At 39.4% G+C, this 26,606-nt stretch overlaps 2 long non-coding RNA genes across 3 annotated transcripts; both read left to right on the top strand.

Annotated features, from left to right (window-relative positions):
• The first annotated feature begins 518 nt into the window (after nucleotides 1-518).
• LOC116244426 (uncharacterized) lies at nucleotides 519-5,398 on the top strand. Of its 2 annotated transcripts, none has more exons than XR_016467549.1 (3): nucleotides 519-600; nucleotides 3,625-3,825; nucleotides 4,421-5,398. It is a non-coding gene; the product is annotated as an uncharacterized LOC116244426 (long non-coding RNA). The 2 variants fall into 2 exon arrangements; XR_016467550.1 differs by having other exon boundaries at nucleotides 523-600; nucleotides 3,589-3,825.
• Nucleotides 5,399-15,408: 10,010 nt separating this feature from the next.
• On the top strand, nucleotides 15,409-18,564 carry LOC116244427 (uncharacterized). The gene is made up of 3 exons (XR_004170192.2): nucleotides 15,409-15,459; nucleotides 16,577-16,625; nucleotides 17,793-18,564. It is a non-coding gene; the product is annotated as an uncharacterized LOC116244427 (long non-coding RNA).
• Nucleotides 18,565-26,606: the final 8,042 nt, after the last annotated feature.

Raw genomic sequence — 26,606 nt, 5'->3', positions numbered from 1 at the left:
GCAAACCTTGCTGCATTGCCAAGTAGCCACTCCATTTGATTGTGTGACACAACTATTTTCCAGGTAGTTACACAGAAGACTGAAAACTACCTCATGATTCTTGCCAAGCTGAACCCCTAAATGTGTTTCTGAGAAGAGTACAATGGTGAATTGCAATCTGTGGTAACACTGTAAATGGAGCTAATGTTTAAAACTTTCTAGGCCGTGAGACAAGGAAAGGTAACCTGGCATTGGTTTGATATCACGTATCACTCTTTAATAAAGAATCAAAAATTAAAAAAAAAAAGGAAAAGGATTTTATCTTTGCCTAGAAAATTGAATTTATATAAGATATATATCTGCTTATACAAAATAAACACACTGATCAGTCTCAGTCCTGTATGGGAACTGTTGATCATGACCTGAACCTCTGATTGACCACCTGAGGCAAGCACCGAGTCAGCCACAGGAGCACAGGTGAAGGCACTTCACCTGTGCTACAAGAAGGGGTGGAGCCTGGCTGCATCTCTCTAGATCCCATTTAATTGTTGACTGACACTGAGGAAGAATCTCCTTCTGAAGATTGCTCCTTGGGGAGTTTCCTATGAGCCTATGACACTGGTGAGCATTTCTATTTATTTTGATTATCTTTCCACTGCAATAATCTTACTAAACCTAACCTCTGTATACCTACTGATCGTACAGTTGTATACCTCTTGTTTGTACAAGTCCCAAGCAGAAAATTTATGAGTTCTTCTGGAAGTGTGCCTTCTAATGTATTTTAGACTCCAGTTCTCCTGCTGAGTGTGTCTGCAAATAGTATTTATAGGAGTCTGAGCCCATCATTCAGGTGGGGAAAAAAAAAAAGATCTTTTTTGTGGAACTGGGTCAGAACAAGGGTGTAGAAACCCACACTTTGGTCAGCAGAAGGTAAACATGTCCTACATAACAGAAAAATACACAGAGGCAACAGAAAAAAATCTTGAGCACCTGTGTGCAAGGGAGGAATAATTTCATCTTAAAGCTTTCTATCAATTTCTATGGGCTGATTTAGCTGATGGTGGCTCTAAATCTCTTCCTTTGTCATACTTAATATTTATTTAAGGCAGAGCAATTTAGGTGTCCATCAAAGTCAGACAGCAGTACTTAGGAGCTGCAGCGCTGAATATGCCATTGAATTTTTTATTCTTTTCCCCAGCAAAATCAGTTTTGCTAAAGGATGCTGTGTTCCATTATTAGTCCCCTGCAGTTGTCAGCTTCTCTAATGCATAAATATGACCTAACTATACTGTCTTCCTGAGCCTTTAATCATCCCTTTTGACTCTGAGATCCTACTGCCCTATCTATGATAATTGCAAATCGTGCTCTATAACTTCCCTTGGCTGTGTGCCTTATGTAGAGAAGGAGTGGTTACTAAACCTCATGTAGTTCCACAGCCTCTCCAAGGCCTCAGCAAACTGCTGGTGCAGCTGTCAGCTGGTTGGTTTGGTCTGGCTAAATTCTTTTATTATGTCAATAACAATCGGCATCTGTTTTGGGTCCTACACTACTGGACAGATGTTCAAGTGTGCATTACAGCTGTAAGAGAGGGCACTTAATTAGCTGCCCAGATATGGGCAGGGTGCTTTCTTTTTTCTTGTTGCCCTGGTTTTGTTGTTTGTATGTATGAGCAGCAAAGCCTCTTCTGACCACCTTGGACTAGACTTGACTAACTTACAGCTAAGAGGAAAAGCTAACCAATGGAAACTAAAAACTCCTTGTAACTTCAAGTTTCTATTAAAAGGATTAAATTGTAATCCACGGTGAACTCATCTTACATTTTTACTGAGTTGTTATGTTTGATCAATATCTGTCATTTCCTTGGAGAAGATGAGGTCTCAGAAGACTGCAAAGTGCTGACTGTGCTGCTTATCCTTCTTTCATCTTTAAAAACTCATAAAATTTTATGTAAGAAACTGTTGTATCTGCTCATCTGACTTACTGTATAGCAATTTTCACTGAAGATTTGAGGATATTAAAGACTGAAATCAACTTAGATAAAATGGATGGTACAGGGATAACCTGTGGAAACCTCAGGAGAACTGCTGGCAAAACAGATGTGTTCTAATCTTCCTGAGAGTAGGGAGGGTATAAAAAGGTTTCTGGGGCTTCCACAGGTAGCCGTCTGCACTGAATAACTTCTTCCAGAAGCCAGCAACAGCACTGAAAAATGTCTCTAATGTCTCTGATCTCCAAGCAATACAGCCAGCAAGGCCATCCTCTTTTTTTTTTTTTTTTTTTCTGCTAAGCCAGCAACAGTGCTTAGTACAGAGCAGGGACATCCCAGGTAACTCCAGTCACCCTCTCAGCAAACACTCATCATCCACAACATTCACCATCTCAGAAAAGATATCAGTCAGTCTTGTCTGGATCATCACATTTTGAAAAATACACCAAGGATGGAATTTATTTTAAAGTAAAGTGATCCACTGCCCAGGAATGACTTCTGGAGAAACTCCTTCTGTTCCTGTGAACTGCTGTTCATCCGTGGAAGTCCCAGTACTCACAGTATAAATTTATTTCACCTCAGTTTCTGGTATTAGGGATAATAATACCACACCTGGACATAAATGGAAACAGGACACACTTTAAACTCAGACAGATTGCAGTGCTGTAGGAATACATTGTGCTCAAGCCTGCTTATTGCCAGGATTCACAGTTATGTAATAGACCTTAGCTTGCTTAGGCAAGGATTCCTGTGATATTTTTAGCCAGGTTTTTTTCTTCTTTTAGTTCAGAGATTCAGAACTCCTGGAGTTTTTAATCTCTGGGTAGGCTTCCTCCCCTTGTCTTTCTCCTTTAAATAAGAACATTTTCCTTCCTTTTTTTTTTCCTCCTGCCTGTTGAGCTTTTCCCATTTATAGGATGTTAACTCAGCACAACAGGAGGCTGTAAAGCACTCAGCTCACAGCTAAGACACTTCACATCATTCAAGCTCCTTGCAAACTGAACATCTAATTCCCACAGCATTCATTAAAAAAGAGCGTACAACAGTTCTGAACATCAAACTATGCTGTGTTCAGTCTTCTTGCCACATGCTTACTGCACAGACTCAGATACAGCTGCTTATGTGAAGGCCAGGGAGAGTAAAGCAAATCACAAGTTATCACACACTGACACGTGACCTGTATTTCTCAAGATAGCTTAAGAATCAACATCCTATCAATATTTTATTTACACTTCGACATCAGAATTCCCCCGATTTCAGATTTGATAAATTTTGTTACAACGCAGTTTTTCTTTTATTGATCTGACCATCAAAATGATGAACATCTTCAAATTCTGAGCCTCCAAAGTCCATGTAAAATTTTAAAAAGGAAAGTAATGGAAATAACTATAGTTGGTTCTAAGCTGGGTATGTTTTTCTGATGTTTTACCCTTTTCTCATGCTCGGATTTGGGGCACTGAAAGTGAGCAACTCTCAGGTGCAACCTCTATTAACAGATCAGTTCTGAAATTGCTCTACTCCAGTAACACCTGGCTCCTAGTTTCAATATTCATTTCTTGCTTATCTTGCATTATTATGTATACGTAACTATGACCATTCTGTTTCCTCCTGTACTGCTTTAGGATCTGGAACTAACTTAGTTTTGGTCACTGGCACAGGCTGCCCAGGGCAGTGGTCATGGCATCAACACGGCAGTGTTCAAGAAGTGTCTGGACACCACTCTTGGACATACATTCTAATTTTTGGTGGTGCTGTGCGGAGCCAGAAATTGGACTCCGTGATCCTATGCATCCCTTACAACTCAGAATATTCTATGATTCTATGACTCCCCACAAGTGCTCACCCACTTCATACCAAAGGTATCTGTTATGATCTTTGCTATTACTGAGAACACTCCATAAATTAAAATAATACGACAGCTAAAATAAAGTGTTACCAAATCTTAATCTCTGAAAGTGGTATGAAATATTTTCCAGTAAATAAAAGCAGAAAGAACTGATGATCTAGAGCTTTCATCTTATTTATGTGAAAGACTAAAATAAACCTAGACACTAAACTTTGATGAATGATAAAAATGTGTGGTCTAGAAAATAGCTAACATAGCACAGGCATGTGTTGGTCTTCGGCTGAAAATGTGGACGTTTGTTAGTCACGCACTTTGGTGGAGGGATTCACCGCAGTTTGAGGGGCTCCATGTTAACTTCAAAGGAAATGTAGCTATTTCTGTTCGTTATTACAAGAAATCATTTATAGATCTAGATTTCTCTGGAAAGAATGCTAACAATTCTAAATGTCATAGGGCAGTATTGACATATTCTTTGGAAAAGGATCACGTTGTGTTTAAAATATAGATTCAAGTGCAGTATTTTGGCAGACACAAGAGATTTCTTTCCAGGTGAAGGCATTGATTAATTAGTATTTTTTTTTCTTTTTTTTCTTTGCTTTTTCATGTAGAAGATAAATGTGGAAGAATAAGCACCCACCAGGAAGAGGAAGAAGATTTGATTCATGAAAAAGGTATTGGAACGTCTTTGAAAAACTTACCGTAGCTTTGCAGAACATAAAAACCCAGAAGAAAAAAAAAAAAAAAAAACAGCGCTGAAATCTGGAACGCTTGTGGCTGAGAGAAGCTTTTTCTAGGACACAGTCATATGCCTCCTAATGCTCGTTCAGAAAAGGTGAGGGGGACATTGGGACAACTGCATCAAGAGGAGCACATGGAGACATCAGGCTTAATGACACCTTCAGCTAAAAACAGTGAGTGGGTTTGACAGCCATAAAATGGCTTTGGCTGGAAGGGACCTTGAAAATCATTAAGCTCCAACCCCCTGCTGTGGGCAGGGTCACCACCCACCAGTTTGGACTGCCCAGGGCTCCATCCAGCTTGGCCTCCAGCTCTGCCTTGGATGTCTTCAGGTGTTCACAATTACTGAGTCAAACTGCTGCTGAGCAGCATCACACTGAAACTCCTAACATCAGGCAACTGTCTAACAGCTGATTCTAGCATCAGCTGCTGGCTGGACATGCAGGGTAGACAGGGTAAGGGGAAATCCAGGATCCAAGTGACATATGGTCCAACAAGCTATTAAGTTATGTCAGCATTATGTATAAACCTCATCTTAACAACTAAAAAAATAAAATATAAATTAAAAATTACATATCATGGTGGTATCTGAGATTACATTCACACTGAGTTCTCACCAGGTGTTCATTCTCCATCCCTAGATTCTGATGGTGAATCTCAACACTCAGTTCAGCTGTCAAACTGTCACTTTGCTGTGGGATATGAGATGGTTCAGAACACTCTAAACACCCATATGGGGCTGGGAAGACCTGTGGGGTTACCTATGCACTTCTGGAGCCAAACAGATCTGGGGTATCCCAGATGTCACTACATACCTGTATGTAGGCAACTAAGTCAAACACTGTCACTGTTTTACATACATAGGAGAATTAAAAAATATATTTTTTAATTTAAAAAATATAGTTTCAAAATATTTTTCTTCAAGTGGTGCCCTGAGAGTCTTGTAGGGTTTGTCTGATGTCAGTGGCGAGCTGAAAATCTCATTGAAGCAAATTCCTTCTCTTGTCCCTTCAGTCATTTGCCTGTCTTTGCTGCCTTGCCAGATTTCATACTTACTGTTGTTTGTTCTTGGCTCAGCAGATGAAGATTAGTTTAGAAACAAATGAAAGAGGAGTAAAATGCATGCGCTAAATAAAGCAATGTATGTTAATGGGCATTCTACAGTTTCTTCCACTTTAGCCAAAATTGTCTTAAACAGTGAATGAAAGGGAGAGGATGGGAAGCAGCTGTTTCTACTGTCTGTAGCAATTGATTGTAAATTGGCCTGACACTTCTCCCAGAGAGTTTGTCATGGACATTTGATTCAGCGAATCTGCCCCAAACCCAGAGCTGAGGCACTGGTATCTCAGTCCTTCACCAAAGTGACCAACCACCGGCCGTGCAGGACTATTAAAAACAAACAGCCTATCAGATAACTTATTGCAGATTGACAGAAACACATTCATTTCACCACAAAGAATCTAAACACTTAAGTAAATGTGTAGGGTAGTGACACCTCACATTGGCTGCCCAGGGGGTTGGCTCTAGGCCTTCATGGATCAGGCTTCAATCAGAGGTGAAAAGAAAATAAGAATTTCTCTCCTCCAGAAGATATTCCCTTTTAAAATAATTCTGTTCTCTTTGCATGGAGCTGCCACCTCTGCTCAGGTATAACACAAGACATGTATAGCACATGCCACAAACAAACTGCAGGGCATGTGCTCAACTAAATGAAAGAAGAAAACAAAGAGAAAAAAAGTTAGTTAAGATTTAACTAACATTTGGGTTTAAAACTGTACTCACTCATTATAATTTGGTTTGACCGAAGGTGCAGATGCCTTAAAATGAGATAAAAGTAGGACCTAGAGTTAGATTTGAAACATGAATTAAGGAATTAAATAGAAAAAAATAGATTTAAATGCAAATAATGATTTTAAGGTGTAACAATGAAGATGTAAAGAGACATCAGTTTGTCAGCAAAATTGTAATAAAAGTCATATTTCCCATAAAGAGAACCTAAATAAGAACCGTGTATCCAGATTTTGAAGGATGAGAAAAAAGTAAAACAGCTGATGATCATACAAAATACAGCACAAAGAGAAAAATAGTAAAGGAATGTATTATAAACTGCACTGCCAAAAGTTGCATAACAAACGCTGGTATGAACAAACAGAGCTGGAAATGCACTCCTGCTTTCCAAGAAACTTCCAGTGAGTAAGGACTGCAACATGACAGAAAAGGAGGACTGCCTTTTCCCTCCGAAGCAGTGAGCATTGGGAACTCTCTGTACCCTGAGGAGCACACGTGCTCCAATAGCTTTTCAAACAAGCTCATGTTTCGGTCATTTTCTGTCATCTCCATGGAACTGAGCAAAACACTTTAACAAGAGAAATAAATAATATATTAAGTAGAGTCTGGAAGTGAACTTATTTTTCCCAATAAATCTAAGTATTAATTTCAGTCACCTTTTGTTTTCCTGCATTTTCCTGGTCTCCTTTTCTTTCTCAAATGAGATAAGAGGGAAAGGAAAGAACCCATGGGGGAGGGAGGGGCTGTTCACCTGAACAAATACTGGATCAGCACTTGTCATGTCCTGAGGTACAACCACTGTGAAAGCTATAGGAAAACCAAAAGAAGATTGTGGTCAGCTACCAAATCTTTCAGCAGCTCAGTCCCCAACTGTTCTTAGAAGAGAGGAGAGTTTACCACTGCTAGTGCAAGCATAAAGGCTGTGTTCTCCCTCCTTCTGCCCCAAGTTGCCCCTTGCAAAAGAATTGCTGGCTGGAAAATCTAACTCCCAGTGGACATGAGCACTGAGTAATTACAGGCTGTTCCTCAATAGCTATTTCTTGTGGTATGTTGCATACCAGCTGAAGGAGCTCCCTCAGTATCCAAGCTCCCACCATGTGCTCCTCTGCTTGAGCACACATCCATCTGTGTGCCTGGACCATGGCTGACCTGTGCAGGACAGCCTGTGCTGGGGTTGGCATACCCCAAAGTGATGGTTGTAACAATGGAAGAACATCTCTGCAATGGCATGAGAGCTGAAGGGGAAAGCGTGTGTTGGATTAGGGAAGATGTGGCTAAAGGAAGGCAGAAGAGCCACACAAGGAGATACCTTAAAAAAAAGATGGATATTGCACACGTTAGGATGTTCCTCTGGCACAGCTGGGAAGCATTTTCATTTTCATTTCACTTTTTCATTTTGAAGAATTTGCATTTGCACAGGGGGCTTGATATCCCATAACAGCTTATTAGTGAGCATTAAATAGAACAGATCACCAAGGTTATGTTTGTATTAATACATCTACAGCAGTAAATAACACAAACTGCTGGCTATGAGGAACATGTGCAATTATCTTTTGCAGTCCCAGTTAGCAGTATGGACCACCATGAGTTAGTGTGTACCTTCTGTTGTCAAGACCTAATAATGTGGTAACAAAGATCGAACACATGTGCAAACTTACATTCTCCAGGGCTTGGAAGATGCATAGTGCAAAGATTACTGCCAATGGAACTCTATGGGCTCCACAAACTTTGCAGAAATCACACTAACATTTTTCACAGGTTTCCTAGGGAAACTCTTCAGAAAGCAATCTTGCTGTAGAAACACTAAACCAACATTTAGAACTTACTCTGAGGAGTGGGATGAGATGAAACAAAATATATACATTTCACATCTTCTAAAAAGAGTAATTTAAATTTGCAAAGGTATGAGTTTCTGGTCAAGATACTAGATAGTAAGATACTGTCTATTGAGAGAATATACAGTCAACGATGTATCAAGAATAGCCTATGATGATTTATTTTACAAGAAAGTCCAGTGAATTTTTTTGACTTCATCTAGGATCATACATATGTTAATGTCCTAGTGCAGATCAGAAGGGTGTTTTTTTTCCCCCTTCCCATGATTTTATTCACATCACAAGGAGGTTTCTGAGATCATAAAGGGCTTCCTTTGGGTAAATCCAGAGGCAGCTCCAAGCACAGTCCTCATGGGCTTCAGATCCAGGGTTCAGCCCAGGGCCCAGCTGCAGCCAGTCTAAACTAACACCCGGAGATGCTCATATGGTGTAGTTGCTTACAGCATTATTTACGTGCTCTCAGGATCAAATGTAGACATAAGCTACAGTGCTTTATTTCCATACATTATTAGCATCATTTAACATTTTAAAGAAAAAGAGATTACTCAAGCAAAGCACAACTTTTATATGCTATTTGACAGCATATAAAGAAAGCCACAAGTACTAGACTACAATATTTCTCGAGAAAATCCACCTCTTTGATATTTATAATGGATTCTGTATTGTTAATACTTTTATTTCCTTTTTTTTTTCTTCTCTTTTTTGTTAGCCTGAAGCAACAGATTCAGCATTACATCCAACCAGCAAGTTGCCAAAAATTTAGCTTCAACATTCCATTTGACTGTGGTAGATTTGGCTGAGTTAAACACCGTGGCTGTTTATGATCAGCATTATTTGTGTTGAATTTTGCCATCTCTGTGAGGCATATATGGAGTGCCCACATAGAACAACGTGTAATTTCTTCAGGTGTGATAGTGCAGTTGGTAAGGCTGTGCAAAACTCCAAAGCTTCAGATATTCACCATGCCAGTTTCTGTGTTACTCAAACATTTCCACTGAATAGTAGCCAAAAAATGCTTAAAAATCTACCAAACAGACAGTGGGAGAATCATTCCCAGTATCATCAGAAGAATCTGAAATGGCAAATCTTGGGGTTTAGATTTGTAAAGCATTTGGAAGTTCACGTAGAAGATCAGAGCAGGCACCAGTGTGTAACTCTCTTCCCCTGGCTGCAGTAGCTAGTAGCAGATTCCTTGGGTCAGTGCAAGAACCACAACTGAGAGTTTCATAAATTAGTTGTAAGCTGAATGAAGAAAAATATTATTTTTTCAATATCAAGGAGTTCCAGCTGTAGAAATGAAGCCAGTCAGAGTGGTTAAATATTATTCTCCAGTGACTTTCTAAATACTGGCGAATGCATCACTGAGCTTTACTTCTGTACAAACAGGATATGGGCTGAGCGTGGTACAGGTGATTCTACCAGTCAAGCACTGCAGAATGCATCTATTTGTAAAGAGAGGTGTGACATACTATTCACTGGCTATAAAGAACAATAATGCAATATGGAGTCTATTACAGTGCCTTGTAATACAGTGGAAGTATATACACTTTTATAAGGGCAAAGTAATGCTTCACATAATAAGGACATACAGTCATTAACAGTATATATGTGTACAGTGTTATTCTTCCCCTTTTATTGCTAAGCAGTAAGAAATGTAACAGTGAAAAGTCCATCCAAATTACTGGAGATTATCGCAGAATCACAGAATTGCAGGGGTTGGAAGGGACCTCCAGAGATCATCGAGTCCAACCCCCCTGCCAAAGCAAGTTCCCTACACCAGATTATGTCTAAGAATTTAGAACAGTCAAAAAACAATGTCAGCTGTAACTGAAAAGCTATGTCTGGAGGGCAGCTGAGAGAGTAAGAGGTGCAGACTTATGAAGCAAAGCAGGATGGCTTGGCTGAAAACGAACTGGGAATGAGTGAAGCTCACAATGATAGAGGTGCTGAAATAAGAGAACATAGAGCATCTGCAGGAAAAAGCATCTTGTTCTCAGGAGGTTGAAAGAAATTAGATGAGTGCACTAGCACAAACTTGGGGTCTACTTCCCAACAGATCCAACAAAGGCATATTTCCTACTAACAAATGACCTGAAAGAAAGAAAGAGTATGCCCTGAGTTATATTTTTACAAAGAATGGAAAGCTGGAGCACAGAGTGAATCAGGGATGGCAGAGAAAGGGGAAAGGAAAACAAAACTAGAGTAGGTAATATGATAAATGTGGTGCAAAGGGAGCCTGACTAGAAAAGTCTAAATGATGCCAGGTGACATATTGAATTAGCGTGTAAATAAAAACCAAAGCCACTCTTCAAAATATAATTTTGATATACATTAATGTTCCCAGCTGATACGCAGTAAGTAGCCAGAAAATGTAGTTGGAGGTAGGAGAGAACTGGGAACCTTCTAAGGGCAGGGTCAAGGCTGGTAAAAGGTAAGGCTCAGCAGAATAAGAAGATATGAATTTGGATGCACACAGGAGCACAGGGCTGGCATCAGGAATGTGCTTCTCGCAGGAGGGAGAGGAGCAGCTGCCCAGCACTCTTCTGGTCATTGCATCCCACAAAAGCCTTTTGTGCTCACCAACACAGCAGGTACAGCCATATACACTACAGCTGCCTTTCAAACTTGACTTGTTGGCAGTATTCTCATTGACAGATGTTTTGCACTATTCTCAAAGAAGAGTCGACAAGATCTCGCCTGCTGTTTTCTTACATCCTGGATCCGCTCACAAGATCTTACACTGAGATAATTTCACAGCTGCTTTATGAGTTCCATAGATTATTACACAAATATTTATTTTTCACAAGGAGAAACCAAGTGCATAAGATTCAAGTCTCAAAAGTTTTGTTTCTTCCAGTTTCCCCCTGTGGGGGTTTGACAGAATGAAACAAATGAGAAAGATAACACTGAACAGTGCTCCGTGCCATTAAAAGGTCAGAGCATCACTGGGAGCTGCAGTGCTGCAACATCCCAGCAGCCAGCAAAGCACAGGGAGGTGATACAAGGAAATGCCATATGGAGGGCCTCCCTAGCCCCAGCATTAAGTGCTGTTTACAGCAGTCATTTGAAAGCAGCCTTTAGCACACGTCAGTTCAGTCCACATGAGACTGGGACACATGCCTTGCCCTGTAGGGAGGTACATTCTTACTCAGTGACCTGCCTTTATTGTTCCACCTCTTCACAGAAGAACAGGGGTTGAAAATTTTCAAGATCACTGTGCTGCTTAGGAGCCAAAGTGTCATCTTTAAGGCAGTTTCAGATTTAAAACGAGCTCCTAGTTTCTCTGCGTTGTGGAGTGCTCTGAATTGAGGGTTGTACCTGGCGAGCTCCAAAGGTCTCTTCCACCCTTAACCAGTCTGTGAACTGCGGGTACCTCTACATCTTGGAAGGCAAGCAAATGCCAGTTCTGGAAAAGCAGGTCCCACTCAAACAACTTGAGATTGCACAGGCACTCAGGCCCCAAAAAACTCAGACTGCTGACTGAAAACCTGTGGCCAAGCTGCTGTCTGTTTTCTGGCTGTATTCACACATCACGTAAGTCTGGATCACAAAACGATATTCTTACCACACAGGAAGGGGTCAGTCTGAACTAACTCCAAGGGCTACATTTAGGCATTTGTTTTCATTCAAATCATGTGCAAGCAACACCATCTCAGTAAAGGCAACTCGTAGCACGCAGTAATGGATACACAGGAGGAATGTCAATTGTTTTTCTTAGGTAGATGTGATTACGTATTTAAAAATAGATAAAACAATTAAGTTGCTATTATGGGCTTTTAGAGGCCACATACAAGTCATTCTCACTATATCAATACTCTTTCACTGTATTTCACTGATTGGATTCTGTTCTGCACATAACAGTGCCAGGTGCGTGGTAGTGTATTACTGGATGGACAAAAGTGAGAAGTCCCAGTGTGGTTTTAGGGAGGCTCACAGTGGTTGCTCCTAGGAGACTGATTTTCAATTTGAAATGTCAACAAGTGTGATCAAAAGAAGACACTCCATTAAAAAAAAAAAAAAAAAAAAAAAAAGGACTATATATTTTAAAATCTCTCTTTCTTGATTAAATTCATGCAGTTACAGTCTACTCAGTAGACTCCTTTAAAAGACTTCCTACAGAAACATGAGGTCACTTAAGGCATATATTATATATATATAAGTATATATATAAAATATATAATATATAAGTATATATATATTATATATATACTTAAGTAGATTTAACAGTAGAATAAGTAGCATCTCACAGGTCAAGATGACTACATCACCACAAAACCAATAGCAACAATTTCATAGTGGTCTCAGCAATCCAACAGTGCCACTCACTTCACTAAACTGAACATTGAGGTTTCCAACTTAATTTACATATTCTCTTTCTATGAAAATACTGTTATACCGTATCTTTAAAATGGCAGTAAAGATATCACTTCACTTTTTTATTAAGACAATTACAGCCAGGTTGTTTTCAAAAATCACACTCCTGACACCCACCTTACACAGCACAGAACAGTGCATGACACTGCCTTTATTCCTACCAGCAGCCTGAAGAGGTGGCACAAATTCCCCATGGATTTCCCATGGAAAACCCTCCCAAGAGCTCCTTGTCAGAATCAGTGGGGCTGGAAAGCCACGCTGCTGTTCTGACTCCCAGCTAGGACAGAAGAGCTGGAGACAGAATTCACAGTGCCACATTCAGCACTGAGAGACAAACCACTACTCAGCCAGCTGTGAAATGTAAATAATTTTTGCCTTTCAGAATATCCTCCCTGATTCTGTCAAAATCCATCACACACAACTGCTTGTTCAAGCAAAAGGTAAAACAAAGTAATACTAAAAATCCCCAAATTTACAGCCTACCAGTGAATAGGTGCATTTCAGTCAGTCTTTCTTCACATGACATCTTTACAAAAAATACTGCTTTACCAATATCAAACTGTCTTGTGCACTGCAATAGTGCATGAGCTACACTTCAAATAACTTAATCTTTTCAAAATGAGAGGTTCAGCTTTTGATCTCCTTTACAAACTGTGAGCTGGGAGCAGCTCCAGTAGCCTCAAGAAGTAACCTAGTTCTTAACTGCCACTGATTAATCTGCTGTACAGGAGACTCCTACAGGTGACTGGGAGTCTCTCCCTGATTTGCAGAGGTGAAAAGAGAGAAGAGCAGCAGCAACAGGACAGAGTCAAGTTCCGACATCTGCCCTGCAAAGAGCTCATCTAACTGCCACCAAAACAGAAGAAACTTCCATGTAATTTTTACTGTCATCCCCACACAGATCAAACAGCAGGGGAACATTGCTTTACATGAGCCTGAGCAAGCATGCTTCAAGAACTGGCTTTTCTCTGAGTCTTCCCTCCCTGTTTCCCACTTTGGATTCCCAGGCTGGTTTCTGAAGAAGATTAATTTGATCATATTACAAAGATGCAGGGTGTATAACGTGCACCATTGGATGCTCTCAAAAGTCTAGTCCAATGGAAGCTAGAAAGCCAGAAACCTAGAGGAACACTTTGATCTCCTAAACTGGACACAAATACAGAAGTATGTGCACAAAATAATAAATATTTTTTCCCATTACTAACAAGATAATACGTAGCAAGAGTGTGAGCATGAGGTGTTCAGAACCATTGTGGACGGAAACAGTTTCACAGAATATTTATTTTAAACTCACCAGTTTCATACAAAAAGTAGTTTCCTCTAAAACAAATTTGAATTTATTGAAGAAGAAAATAGTGGTACGTAGAAGGCAGAAAGGCTGTACAATCCTATCAAATTTGAATACTAGCATTTTTAGTAAAAGAAACAGTGCAAGCAGCTTAGTCTGTTAAATAACTCATTGGAAAGATAGAAGGCAACTTAATCTGAATATCAGTCCAGATATTAATGTCAGAAACAGTTCCTGCTTTAACAGACAGATAAATCATGTTGAAGCACAACTGCAATAACTGTGCATAGAGCCAGTTTCCTACATTTTAGAACAGAGCCTACTTGTAGCCTTTGTTTTCCATTTTTGTCCTATTAGTGCCCTGAAGTATCTTTCCCTGTCACTGACAGGCTTTGGCAGGGCATCCTTACAGGAGCTGTCAAACTTAATGTTTTGATCAGTGATAGTGCATGCTTGCTTTAATCTTGTGCTATCGGAAGGGCAGCAATAACTGTGTCCCATGGTAGCAGCAAAGCAGCAGCTGTACATGTTAAGTGTGACTGCTGCCAACAAATTTCAGAAAACCACCTCTATCCTGGTTATTTTTGTATCATTTTCCTTGATGTGCACGATATATTCATGTAACCTACCAAAGAATTCTGACTGGCATTTTAAATTAAGAATATTGTTGTACTGATGACCATCGGAAGAATGGCTATTTTTTAAACAGAGACAAAGAATGGAGAAATATATTCTAAATCAAAGCATATTTTGTTTTATGGACAAATTAATTATTTTTAATTCACTTAAGAGACAAATTGATCTTCCCTGCCCCTTGTGTCTCCAGGCACAGAAGTTAAATCAAACTTACAAATCAACTCCTCTTGCCTGCTCACCCTCCCCTCACTTTAGCATTTCTGCCTCCCATAGCCACTGTCTCCCTACCTGCAGTCTGTCCCAGCACAGATTCTGGTTAACTCTGAAATTAACACAGTTCTTCATAAAGTTTTCCAACACTTTCTTAATTGCATTTGGATACGATTGTGCTTAACCAACAAAATAGGTTTCTCTACGTTTCCTTTGTGAATTAAAGTACTTTTCCAGTTTATCTTTATTCTGTGTTGTGTTTTTTTTTTTTAATAACATTTTTAAGGCTACACATTACAATTACATTTTAGCAAGAGCTCTTAGGTTGCAAACCAACATTTTGGTCACTAAAATAATTAAAAGCTCAGGAGATGCTGGAGTTTGGTACAGACTTTGTTACTGACCATCTTTTGCTGCATAAAATCAAAGCAATTCAACACTGCTGACCAACTTCTAGAAAAAAAATGGTCCACCTACAGACAAGAGCAGCTGTATTGAGTTTGCCAGTGTTGCCACACGTAGTTGTTATTGGCTGGTGGGAAGGGCAAACATCATGCATCTAAACTGTGTAGGTTTCTCCTCTCAGGTGATTAGAGAACCAGATTATTTTTTTTAAAAAAATCCATTTGGATAATCCTTTTCAGCTGCTGTTAAAGCAAGCAGATTGTCAAGTTACTCTTGTTATTGGATGCACCAATGCAAATCTATTTAGCCGTGGATGAGATGGTGGTGGGCTGGTAGCTGGAGCCACAAAATTAAGCTTTAATGAAGCCAGAATGTAAGTAATCACTTTATTATTTAAGGGCAACTTGAACTTCGAAAATTAGTATTTATTATGGTTTGTGTTTTTGTTTTGTTTTTAATAATGAAGCAGCTATGCTCATATCAATGCAGTAGTTGAGAGCTTCAGTGAGTTTGTGAGAGATCAGTTTAGACAGTGGCTTTGTGGTGATTCATCACAGGCACTTCTTGAAATCTTCCTCCTGTCTAGGCGAGGTCAAGAGCTCAGAAAGAAGTCATCACTATAGGCTGAGACACAAGTCCCCAATACTAATATATGTATGTTGCTCCTTAAGGTAGCAGAAGATGAGACCAGAAAGAAAGAGGAGAGAAAGAAATGCTTCTCTTGTACAAGGCTGCTTTTCTCCAGCAAAACTGGTGCAAACCATGCTTCATCCATATTTCTTCTGAGCAGTTAACAATGGAGGGGAAAAAAAAGGGGGGGGTAGGGGAGGGGAAGTAAACTGCTGAATTGCTTGAATACTGCAGACTACATCTTGGTTCTGAGTACAGACATCAGAGGGCATGCCCTGCAATCCCAGTGCCTGGTTCTGGTTGTCACTGGGGCCTGCCAGGAGTGCTGCTTTTCTCCCTGCAGAATCCCAGAATGGCTCGGGCAGGGCTGCCCTAGCAGACCTGGCTGCCCACGGCTCCATCTGGCCTGTGAACCCCTACAGGGATGGGGCAGCTGCAGCTTCTCTGGGCAGCCTGTGCCAGGGCCTCACAGCTCTCTGAGTAAGGAATTTCTTCTGAACATGTCACTTAAGTTTCCCCTCTTTTAGTTCGAAGCCATTCCCACGTATCCTGTCTCTATTAGACTGTGTGAAACGTTGGTCCTCCTCCTGCTTCAAGCAGGTGATGAGGAGAGGTACTGGGTGCTGTACTGCAACATGCCCTCCTGGCTGGAGGCTCAGACCCTTGGCTCAGTGAGCACTGACGTATTGTGTTACTCTTGCTTGCAAAAAGCACTACAGAGAACACAGCTTAGCATCAGGTTGCTGATACTTGCACCATGTTATCTCTCCCTCAGTTGTGCAATTAAGTATTTGTGGTGATCGAGCTGTTGTTGCTCGCAGGTCTGAAGCACTGATGGGTTCTTGCTCTTTGTGTTTCAGCTGCCCTGCAGTAATGAGCTATCAAGTGTGCCCCACAGAGCAACAGAAGGTAGAAGGTGCTTACCCAGCACAACTTGTGTCTTAAATTTAATTATAACATAATTTAAACTTGAATTACAATTATTTTCTCCTTATTCTAAATATGTAATGGTAATCGGAAATCAACCACCGTTAGAGTATGGCTGCTATGTAGTTTGCAATGCAGAGGCCATCCACGTGCACCCACATCAGATCAGGGAGCTTCAAACACATCATAACAATACTCAGCATTTTCTGTTATTTTATTTTTTTCCCAATTGTTGTGCAACCTCTCACTAATTAATCCTCGCAACAACGAGAAACAGAAATGTTAGATTTATTTGGCATTGTACAAGGAATAAGATGGCAAGCTGGGATAGGATTTCTGGGGAAGCGGCTCTCAGTCTTCTGCTCAATTAAGCTTCTTTTAATTTTCCTCATATAATTCAGTTGTTAATTTTGCTCCTAATTCTTCTTCTTTCTTTTCTTCTTTCCTTCCCCCCCAGTAATTACTATCAGCTGGTTCGGTGCCTGCAGTGTTGTTGACACGTTCCAGACATACAAGCACGACAAATAATTTTTACAAGGCTGCCTATAAAAAATAAATAGCATATCTGAGATCACTTTGATTTAGTGAGGCTGGGAGATTTTAAACACTGGTATGCACTGTGTATTCAGTGTAACTGTGTAGATCAGTAATAACGAAGTTCATTTTTTTGACTTGTGCTTGGTCTGACCAAAACTTGCTTCATCCAGTTGCTCAGTACAGGACACTTGAAGTTAGTAAAATGGGGGTATCCCTGGTCATAGAAGCCCTTAAGATTGTATGGTTTTCCCCATTTTAGAGTTTGATCCTTGTCTCACTCAATCACAGCCTCCTACCTGTACAGTAGCAAAGACTGAAGAAACCACTGTCAGCTTACTTTAATGAGAGGGAAATATGGCTCAAGTCTTTCTATGTCTGTGTTATTCTCAGATCCCTACTAAAGCCAATCCAAAATTAAAACCAAACTAATTTTCCTCATACTTTCCAGAAATACATATTTACAAATGCACACTATAAATATATATTCACTGTGTACATGTATTCTATCTATATATTTATATTTAAATAATTCCAGATGTGTATGTGTGTGAATAGATAAATATAGAAAACCCCTTACAAAAATATCAGAACTCGCTGCCTCTTTTACATCAGGCTGCTGTCTGCAGATGTCTGATCTCTTCTGCCCTCGTGTGGTTATTATCAACGTGCGTATATACAGCTCACTAAGAAGAGATGCACGCACCTCCGGAGTCCCGTGGGCAAATACCTTTTCAGTTCAGAACTCTGTGAGATGTATGAAACATAACGCTTCTCCACCAGGCTGCAGTCTGCATATTCCCAGGGACCATTCCTGCTTCCAGAGCTGCTGCTTTTTTACTGATGACTGTGGGGATGCGATACGAATGTGCTCTGTTCAGCTTAGCATATTTAATCCTATCTCCCTGTGATTATGCTGCTGCAAAAATTCGTCAAACATCAGATGTATACAGTACGGACCCTTCAAACACAGGAACTTTTGCCTTTAGAAATCCTGACTCAAAGAAATCCTGCAAGTTCATCGTCCTCTAGCAGGACATAAGAAGGATAATAACATCAAATGTTATACATCAAAAAATTATTTTAAACTCTCCATCCCTCAAGAATTCCTATACAATGGCATTCAAGCTGCTATAGTTTTCCCCATAACTAGCAGGATGAAAAGCTGATCCATCCTGTGGATAATGCTGAAGGAGTGTTATATGACATTAGTGCATTGGGCCTTTTAAATCCTGTGTTTGAGGAGTCAGTGTGTGGGGGTTTCACCCTCACATAAACATTAGTACTCTGGGCAAGTGCATATTTTGTCTTTCTATTGAAAATAACAAAAGAGGAAAAGGTAAACTTATGTCCTTTCATTAAACAAAGGATAATATAATGCCTTAGAAATAGGCTACAGAAGTTTTGTGGGTTTTTTTTTTTCCACCCTGAATGTGTCCTAAGTTTGTAAATAGTTAATATTTTCTTTAACACCAGTTAATCTATAAATATCTTTTTTACATCTGGATAACAGCAGGCTTAATACATCAGTGTGTCAAACAGTGCAAGTTTCGCTTTGATTCTCCCACTTTAAGATAAGCCACCATGTGTGCCAGACAGCTGTTTTTTCTCATAGCTTCCCACATAACTAAATCTTCTGCATAGTTACAAAGCAAAAAATGACACCAGAATCACAGAGATATATGTGCATTACTCAGGACGAAATGGCTTCTGCTTACTTGCTTCAGCCAAGTATAAACCATGAAAAAGTACGCTGACCTTGCTTCTACAGGCAAATTTCTTGTTGGAGTGTTTTGTTCCAATAGTAAACACTCCGTGCCCAGATTTTTCCACCTTTGCTGCATGTCTGAAGTAAACAGCAGAAATTATGCAACTTTTATACAAGGTGGTAAGTACAATTGGCATTCATATCTCCCTCCCTTTTAGAGGCTGCTTTCCACAGCCTGAATTGCTCAATATAATTAATACACATTTTAATGCTAACTAATTGGTCACAAAATTCTCGTGGTAAGTAGCAGAGTATCTGTTCTTACATATCTGCAAAGGTTTATGCATTATTGTTATGAAGGTTAACTTTTTAACATCCCTTAGAATTACACAGGTAAATTATTACTAGCTTACAAATATTAAGGATGAGGAGATTCTGAAGCTTGTGTGCTTCCCATTTAGGCCTTTCAGAGCCCCAAAATTATGTGGCTGATGTCAGAAGATGATTTGAGAGAGCCAGAGGCTGCTCTGCACAGTCAATGGGAAGAGCCAAGCCCTTCTAAAGGCCAATGTTCAGTGACCGAGGAGAATAAGGGCCCTCAAAGGGTGTTCCACAAATGTGGCTTTGAGGTGTATATGCTTGAAAGGAATTGGGAGGAAAGAGGTATAGAGAGTGCAAAGACTGTTTCAGCAGGGGAAGGGGAAGTGGCAAAAGATTTGGCTTTTGGGAGGCCTAGGAGTGTGTAGAAGAAATAAGAATTGCTTTTGACAATGCAAAAATAAGTTTATTAGTATGAGTCTTGTCTTGTAATTTAACTTGGATGACCAGAAACTTGGGAAGATTTTTGTAGAAGCACATGATTTTGAAAAGATGTTATCAAAAGCCTAAAGGTTTTGTAAACTCATCAAAACCTACACAATGCTAGAAATCCAGTAAAACGGAAAGGAAAAGCAAAACTCTGTACCTCACAATATATACAAATACAGACAAGAAGTACTATTATATATTTTTTTTTAAGAACTTTCACCAAACTGGTAATTTTTACATCTGTTCATCCTCTTGTTCTGCCAAATAAGTGGAATGTTTAAGAGGGATGATGACTTCTGCCAAGGTTTGCTTAGCAAAAGTGCTTTGCCTGTTTTAGAAATAAATGATGCTCAGTCTACTGCATATTTTCTAAGTAAGGTTGTAACTTCATCTCAGTCTGATGAGACAAACAAAGAAATATTAATAAGTGTTAATTAATCCTTCTCAGCAGAATGTAAATCTCAATAGAAAGCCAGGAGCAACCTTGTCTGAGAGAGAACACTTGGCTCTACTCACTGCCAGCATCTTAGCTCATGCATTTTACATGCAATCAGTATTACTTAAAAAAAAAAAAAAAAAAAAAAAAAAAAAAAAAAAAAGTATATATATATATGGTGACTAAGAAACACAGAAATAACTATTGCAAAAGAAACCATAATGCCAAACATTCCCTGCATTTCTTGTGTTTGAGATTACACACAGCTCAATTTTAAGGGGAAAGCCGTGTTGTGAAGCCTCACCCAAAAGGTGGTTACTTGGGTAGGCTTCCACATTAGATGGAGGAAGGCTGGCATCTCCTCTTTCTCCTTGGTTTGTGGAATCAACAAGATTATTACAAATCACAGCAAGGAGCAAGGCATGTTTTTACCCAGGGGACTATATTTGCAGTTACTGAAATGCCTGACTCTTCAGGCCAAAACATTAGCACCCAGGATATCTGAAGGATCAGTTACTAAAGCCTTTTGTGGATTTTGGACAAGAACAATGACTGTGGGCAGCCTTTTGTACCCACCTTGAATGATTTGTCTTTGTCTATAGGAGTTAATCTTCAGTTTGGCCAGCTCGTGATTTTCATTATCCTCTGCTTATTAGGCTTGATACCCCCTTCATTACTTTTATTCAAGTTTTGTTTTCCACGATGTCAATAGATTGCAGGGAAGCTGCTCTGCAGATCTCCTCCTTCCGGGGCTGAATGAATAAGTGAAAACTGCTAGTGCTCCATTATTATTATTATTTCTCCATTTCCCAGATCTATGGGAACTTCTGACAGCTTGTGCAGAGCAAAAGACTGTTAGTAGTTATCTTTTACTGTAGTACACTAACGAAAAAATTTCTCATCGATCTCAACAAGCATGTTTTGTTCCATATAATGTAATGTTGACATATCTGTGGGCTCTTATTCTGGGCCTGGATGTCAAAGCATATTAAACTTGTACATTGTATTCACAAATTTGGTTGGTAAAAATAAATTAACACATGCTCTCTGCAATTCCAATTGTTGCTTTGGTATTTTCAGTTCCACTGATAATACATTTACAATCAAAAATTTTGGAAACATATTGGCACAGGTCATTTCCATTATCTGAAAATCACAGGGTATCTCAAATATACCTCTGAACTTTCATTGGATTTTGAAGACAACCAAGTTCATTAAATACCTGGAAGAACAACGACCTACGCATCTTGCTAACCATACAGAATTAAAAATTATTCCATCTGACTCTAGACTGTCAAGTATGAATGCTTCTGACCTCAGTCATAAATTTCGTGTTAGAGTTTTCATGTCTTTCACCCAAGGTAGTAACCCCCATAGGACTGTGAGCACGAAGTCCTTACCTGCAGTGTATTTATCAAATACATGCAAGTCTTCTCAAATGCAGAGCATATAGCATGTTGTCAGCTGTGTACATGGTAACTGAAACCAGGATCTACTCTGACAGTAATGAATTCTGACTGTGAAGCAGTAGTTATTTCTGTCCTAAATGACAAACTGCCATGTCCTATTATCTAGAAGCTTTAAGGCCTGACACACTCTATTTCATCTAATGAAAACAGCTTAAAACAAGAAGATAAGTTAGCATATGCCACTAGGAATGGATATAGAATTGTATTACCCCAAGTAGCCAAGAACTAAATACCACTGATTTTTTTCTAACCATGGCTGTTCATTTTATTTCAAGGTGTTCTTAAATTTCAAGCAACTACCTGACTTAGCATGCCAGCATCACCTCACCTTTCCCAAAAGATAGAAGTCTGTCATTGTCACAAGGCATTACCCCTAGCTGAGGAAACATTCAGCCAGAAGTGTGGCAACCACAATTTATTTTCAAAAAGAAAAGAAAGTGAAAGCTAACACCTTCATGCTGCTGTGTTAGGAAAAGTAGTTGAGAAGTAGTTCAAACCACAAAATCCCTGTTGTTGAATCTCACAAGAGAAGACAGTTACCCTTTCCTAAGGGTAAGTTCATTTAGTAGTTAGCTCTGAATTAGCCTTTTTCCTTGTTCTGTATTTTGCATTTTCAGTGCTATAAGGGGATGACCAGTAATTCATTCATTTGTACTTAAAATGAATAATAAATATTGTAGTATTGGAAAAAAAGGCTATTTTCAGCATTCTGGAAAGGCTTGGGAAATGTAGAATGTATTCCTAAAAGGCAGCTGAGAATCTGCTTAGCAATGCTGCGGACATTCTTTTAAACCATGGTAGTAGGGACCAAGGACCCAGAAGCGTAGTTTAAAGATGCCCTTCTGAAACAAGCTTCACATTTGCCTTTTCAAAATTGCCTAAATATTCCTTTGGACAAGAGAAAACTATGACTTGTAAAAAAATTGTCTGCAGAAGCAAAGAATCAAGCAGTCATACACTATAGCAAAAAATTAACACTGGGTACCCAACTTAATAATGATCGACTGATTTAATCAGAATTCTTTGTAGCATAACTCAGCTGAGAGCACAAGAGCAGCAAGTTAAATCACCAAAAATGTAGTAACTACCTTCAATTATAGGAGAAGAAACCTCTAGACCTTACCTTCTGTGTTTGTCTATCAAAAAGAGCACATCAGAGTCCACAAAAGTGTAGGTTCTGCAAATGGGATGAACCAGATGGCCAAGACTATTGGATAGCCAGAATACAAATCCTTGTGTCAGGATACAAATCTTCAAACTGATGGATTTTTTTTTCTTTATCTGTACTGGAAGGGATAAATTCTGACTATCCAGGACACCATTTTGAAAAACTCCTGAAATGTTTTTGAAAAGGTGTGTATTATCTCAGCTTAGCCTTTAGCAAGCTGTACACATGACTGGTGTTAAGAATAAGGTTTCTTTACCGGATCATATCTTCATCTATCCAGTGTGCTCTTATTTTATCAAGGTACTGAATAATTCTGTTCAAAGAATACGGTATCTTTGATTTGGCTTTTTTGAAGTGTCTTGCTTCTTCTTCCAGATATTGTCTTTGTCTACATATACAGTATTTCTGTTTCTATCTGTAGTTATTTTGGCTCAGAACAAACTTGGCAGCAGCAATACTGTGGAGACAGTGTTAAGGTATTACACATGCTGAAATATAATATACATCCTTTGCACATGTCATAACATACAAATTTGTAGCTCTGAGACTCTACTTTTACTTTATTTCCGATGCTTGGATTTGCACGTCCTTTGTTGAACAGACATAATAATGCATCAGTTCTGAATCTGCATATAGCTTTACTAGGATTTTTAATTGGGTTTTACGTTTACAGTAAGTTCCTATTGCATACACTTACTCACGTTTACCATCTCTGTGTTAATCAAATAATTCAGCACCCTAAACTTGCAATCCATGTGGAGAAGTACAAAAATGAACACAGCTGCTAAACGCATTATTTATCTGAAAGAAGAGTCTATGTCATAACATTTATGCTCTGATCTGAATTTCCCTGTTTTTCAGATGATGGAGATGTACTGCTGGTTTTAACTTCCATCCCATTAAAATGGCCATTTAATTTGTGTGTGTATTGCTTGCTTATTTTTTAACAAGACAAAATAAACATCTAGGACTCAAGACTTTTTATGGGGTTCATTAAAGAGCAAAGAATACATCTTCCTCAGTCACAGCGATGGGAAACATCAAATGTTCTGGCTACAAGTTTAGACTCTTCATACCAAGAGGTCGTACTAGATCCCGTGCTCGGGGAGAAATCCAGGCTCTTTTTCCACGTCCCATGTGCTCCAGAGCAATAATTCAAGACATATGTGTTTACCCACTGGAAATCCAGAGAGCAGCTGTTTCCTCCCTGTGCTCCTTTCTGTCACACAACTGTAGGACTTGCTGAGGACCAGGACAGAACAAATGAAGGATCAGAGCTTATGTGTTATTGTTTGCTGTACTTTGCTCTCCCGGGTGTGTTTATAATGCTTTGGTCTTCCCAAAGAAAATATTTCTATATTTTATGGAAATATAACTAGAGGTATAATAAGTGCTCTAAAATACTTGATAGTCTGTAGTCTGAGGTCAAAGAGTGTGAGAGCCCAAATGTGTAGGTGTTCTCCTGCTCTCTCTAAACTGCCTGGCAGCAAGTGTGCTGCTGAGACACACTCTTCAAAGTACCACTGCTATTGGATAGATTTATGTGTAATTAATTCTGTACTTTTTCTTTTGAACCCTTTCTCTTTGTTGTTTCTTATCACATTTATATACTTTTAACTGTATATAAAAAAGGAAAACACAAGTTTTTCAGCTGTTGTTGTTGCCAGGGAAGCCTGCAGTGAGAAGCAGAGACCCGCTATATTAGATTTTTTGTAAAGAAATTGATGCATGGTGAGGAGAGAGGAGACAGGACATGATTGTTCCTCACTCTGCCCAGGAAAGAGTTTGAAATAGACAGCAATTATCTTCTGGAGAACCAGTATGGATGGGAAAAGCCCAGAATTATTAGAACCGCTTATTTCTCGAGAGATATAATGATAATGAGGGCTAGCGAGGCAGTAATACCACAAAAATAGCTCTTTCTATGTACTCTATAAAACTGTGTTCTTTGCACTGGGCCAAGCCAGCAAGAGAAGAATCATAAAGAAAGAAAAGGAAAAAAAAAATTAACTGAACATCTTTCCACCAGAACAAAAGTGGAAGAAATGAGCAAATAAGCTTGTATCACTAAAGCCATGTTTTAACAAGCATCGTTAACATGGACATCACTTGTATCGTGCTTTTTGAAACAGCTGGTGTAAATCACTCAAGTAGCAACTCATTGAAATGCAAACAAACAAAATCATCTTATGAGTTGACCTAATGTATTATGACAAGAAATATTTTGGCTTCTGCAGTTGTCATCACTTGAGTTTACAAACTGTCAACTGGCTTCCAAGGTGTAAGCTTATTACCTCCAGAATATTAAAGTTCCAGAAAAAGAAAGTGTCTAAGATGTTTGAGCAGAATATTTATAAAATGGACTGCTGGCAAAGTCGCTGTTGTTCATTTTATGCCATGAAGGTTTATGGGTGAAAACCTGTCTAGTTTTTTCTGTGTATATTAAATGAGAAAGATTAGCTAAATATCCTTTCTAGAGATGGATTATGTGAACTCTTAAACATTCTTAGTTTTCATTTAGAAAAATAAGTCTGACATGAGAGTGCCATTAATATCGCTGGCTATATATACACCAAAAAAAAGAGAGGGATGGAGAGAGAAAAACACCACAAAAAATATGGTATCCATAATCACTGCAGCGAGGATAGGATCTTTACCTTTTCAAGCATTCACTAATTCCATCAGTGCTCATATCTCCCTATGGTGTCGTATTTCTACCAAGTGACCTCGAATTCACATAGAAGCAAACAAGAGCAAAATGTTTTACAGAAAACAGTGGCTTTGTCTTCCCAGGCATCAAGACAGAGCAAGGACTGTTTATCAAAACTCCCAGTTTATTCTCCTGCGAGTTGAGCATTTTGGGGAATTTTTATCTCAACAGTGATCTGCTGTTGCCACTTTGCACCCCTAAAATTTTCTGGTTCTTGTCTACTCTTGCTGGACAGTCGTGCCTGTACAGGACTAAAACCCTTATAAATTCACTCTGAATTAAGAAAAAAATGAAAGCTCTGGTTTGGCACAGTGTGTGAGGAGGACACACACATTCCCCTGTGAAGTCCTTAGCAGTGCAGCTGAGACTACAAGGTTTTCATATACTCATACGTGAGGAATGCAGCTCTCCATGAATTCAATAGTGGGGCAGATTTGTCTTTTGAGATTAAAACTCTCACTAATCTGCTGGGAGCATATGTGTCTGACCACAGACACAAAGTGTCTGACTGCAATGAATGGCACTGCTGCATGCTGAGCGCTCCTCCTGCACGCTTCAGCAAAGCGCATCTTGCAGACATTTTTCTTGATGTAAATCCCCCAGAGTTTACAGAAGTCTGCCACATAGCTGGTCACATTCTTAAAGTTTCTTGAACATAGAAGGACTTTTCTGGTTTGAGAAAGATTCTTCAAGCTACATTCCGGCCCTGTGGATGTTAATAGTTTTGCCATCAATTTCAGCAAGGCCAGAATTTCAACGCCGTTGACTGAAGAGATATCTGCAAAAAAGAAAGTATTTAACCACTTACTGCTTAGAGCTTGCACTGGTCTGGTCTTTATGTGGCTACAGCTTGCATCTACAGTCTTCATAAAACAGAAAATACCTACTTATAAGCTCTTGGTTCCTGCAATGGTACTTTCTATTTTCACCAGTGACAGTGTATCAAAATGCAGGTGTTTGTGGCTAGGCTGGATGGGGCCCTGGGCAGTCATCTGGTGTCTGATTTTGTGGTTGGCAACCTTGATCACAGCAGGGGGTTGGAACTTGATGAAGCTATTTGTGGACCTTTCCAACCCAAGCCATTCTACGGTTCTATGATTCTATGAATGTCCTTTGAAAATGTAGCAAGCA

This window comes from Phasianus colchicus, chromosome 6 (assembly GCF_987193195.1).
Source record: "Phasianus colchicus chromosome 6, bPhaCol1.hap1.1, whole genome shotgun sequence".
NCBI classification, from domain to species: Eukaryota; Metazoa; Chordata; class Aves; order Galliformes; family Phasianidae; genus Phasianus; species Phasianus colchicus.
Note: the sequence above shows the minus strand (reverse complement) of the source record. Positions and strands in the feature narration are given on the sequence as shown.